The following is a 2,685-nucleotide window of genomic DNA, read 5'->3' on the forward strand; positions in this document are numbered from 1 at the left end:
AGAAATGGGGTGGCTGGTTTTAATGTCCCTTTAAAGCTACAGTGCAGCTTGGAAATGATGGCGCCCCCATCTCCCAGTGGCTCTTACCCTAAAATTATAGCAATTTATTTATTGTTTTATATCTTGTTGTAAGCTGCCCAGAGTAACTTTTTGTAAGATGGGTAGCCATATAAATTTGATAAATAAATAAATGAACTTAGTCTATCCCATTTCTAAATGAATTAGTGACAAAACTGCAAAGGTAAAGACCTGGACAAATTATTTAAGACCATATAATATAGATCCCAGAGCAGGATCAGTGGATTAGATATGGCCATCTAGGATACTTTGGTAGCATTCAGAGATGCTGCCCTACAGATACCTGGATGTGAGACCCTGTTAAGTTGGGCTTTAGGGATCAATTGGGATTGCTGCTACAGTACCAGTCTCCCTGCTGCACAGCAATCTCCCCACCTGAGATCAATGACTCTGTCGCCAGATTGTCAGTGGAGTTGGTATGGTCTTCAGAAATTTCAACCTGCCTTCAACCTGGGAGCAGAGGCTAAGGTAGCTCAGGAGCTCATGTCCACCATGATAGCCATTGATCTGACACAAGTCATCAAGGTGGACATACACTGGATCTGGTTTGGTTATGGCAGTGACAATATGACCTGGAATTGGGACAGATTCTTATCATGCCTCTGTCATGGTCAGATCACTTTCTAATTGCCTGGTGTTGCTCCCTTCCACAAGGAGGCAAGATTGATTCAGTCAGTCTATCCCAGGCACCTGATGGAACCTATTTAGTTCCAGAGAAATCTTGGAGGTCTGGTACATGGTCTGACCAAAGACTTAGTTATCACTTAGAATGAGAGGATGGAGGATTGGATTGGATTGTTCATTTGTGGACTCTGCCTTCTTGGGGTTTCTAGGGGTCTCTGTTGTTTATAGACAAGCTAAGAGAGATGAAACAGGAGAGGAGACACCTACATCACCACTGGAGGACAGTGAGGGGTCTATCTGATCAAGCACAAGCTAGAAACACTATTAAGGCCTTAAGATGGTAAGAGAAGTGAAACACCAGCATTTCTCAATTGTTATTGCATTTACAGACAGCTGTCTGGTGGTCCTGTTTAGAGTAACCCAGTCCCTCCTGATGAAGGTGGAGCCAGAGGTCCACTTGCAGAGTAGTACAAGGAAAACACTAGGCATCTGTTGGAGAAAGTTACTCAGATTTACTCCAAGTTGGATTCTGGCTTGAAACAAGTCTCAGGGAGGTGAACAAGGCTCAGTCTGAGATGAGTTTGATCCTAGTAGTTCTAATGAAGGATCTTGGAACTGTAAGCTTGGCTACTTGCATGCTAGGGAAACTAAAGGTTAATGGGAAACAGTGTATGGTTAATGGGAAACAGTGTATGGAGGATCCTGATGGATCCTCCAACAAATGGGTTGGTTCCAATCAATGTTGTTGGGGGACAGGGAGATCTAGCCCATGGTTCCATCTTTGTAGGGTCTCTCAGGGTTCAACATTTCCCCATTCCTGTTTTACATCTATAAGAAGCTGCTGAGTGAAGTTATTTGATGGCCTAGGGTAAAGTAACATCAGTATGCTGATGATGCCCAATTTATGTCTGTGTCCTAAGTTGACCAAGTGATGCTGTGGAGGCTCTGTAACAGCATCTGGGAGCTGGGGAGGCTGGATTGGGAAGAACAGACTTAGAGGAACACTAGCAAGGCTGAGTGACTCGCCTAGAGTCACCCAGGTGGCTTTCATTTCTAAGGCAGGGCTAGAACTCACAGTCTCTTGGTTTCTAGCCTGGTGCCTTGACCATGACACCAAACTGGCTCTGTTGGTATTGTTGTTGTTATTCATTCAGTCTCTTCTGACTCTTTGTGATTTCATGGACCAGCCCATGTGGACCAATCCATGTGGTAGTGGTACTGTCTATCCCACATTGTTCTATAGTACAAAGAAGTAGGCTGTGGTCTACTTGATTGACCACTCTTCTACTGTAGAGTAGAAATCATTTGTTGTTGTTTATTCATTTAGTTGCTTCTGACTCTTCATGACTTCATGGAACAGCCCACGCCAGAGCTTCCTGTTGGTCATCAACACCCCCAGCTCCATCAGGAATGAGTCCGTCACCTCTAGAATATCATCCATCCACTTTGCCCTTGGTCAGCCCCTCTTCCTTTTGCCTTCCACTCTCCCTAGCATCAGCATCTTCTCCAGGGTGTCCTGTCTTCTCATTATGTGGCCAAAGTATTTCAGTTTTGCCTTTAATATTCCCTCAAGTGAGCAGTCGGGCTTTATATCCTGGAGTATGGACTGGTTTGATCTTCTTGCAGTCCAAGGCACTCTCAGAATTTTCCTCCAACACCACAGTTCCAAAGCATCAATCTTCCTTCTCTCAGCCTTCCTTATGGTCCAGCTCTCACAGCCATATGTTACTACTGGGAATACCATTGCTTTAACTATACGGACCTTTGTTGTCAGTGTGATGTCTCTGCTCTTAACTATTTTATTGAGATTTGTCATTGATCTTTTCCCAAGGATTATATGTCTTCTGATTTCCTGACTGCAGTCAGCATCTGCAGTCATCTTTCACCTAGAAATACAAAGTCTTTCACTGCTTCTACATTTTCTCCCTCTATTTGCCAGTTATCGATCAAGCTGGTTGCCATAATCTTGGTTTTTTTGAGGTT

Source organism: Candoia aspera, chromosome 4 (genome assembly GCF_035149785.1).
Source record: "Candoia aspera isolate rCanAsp1 chromosome 4, rCanAsp1.hap2, whole genome shotgun sequence".
In the NCBI taxonomy this organism is placed as follows: Eukaryota; Metazoa; Chordata; class Lepidosauria; order Squamata; family Boidae; genus Candoia; species Candoia aspera.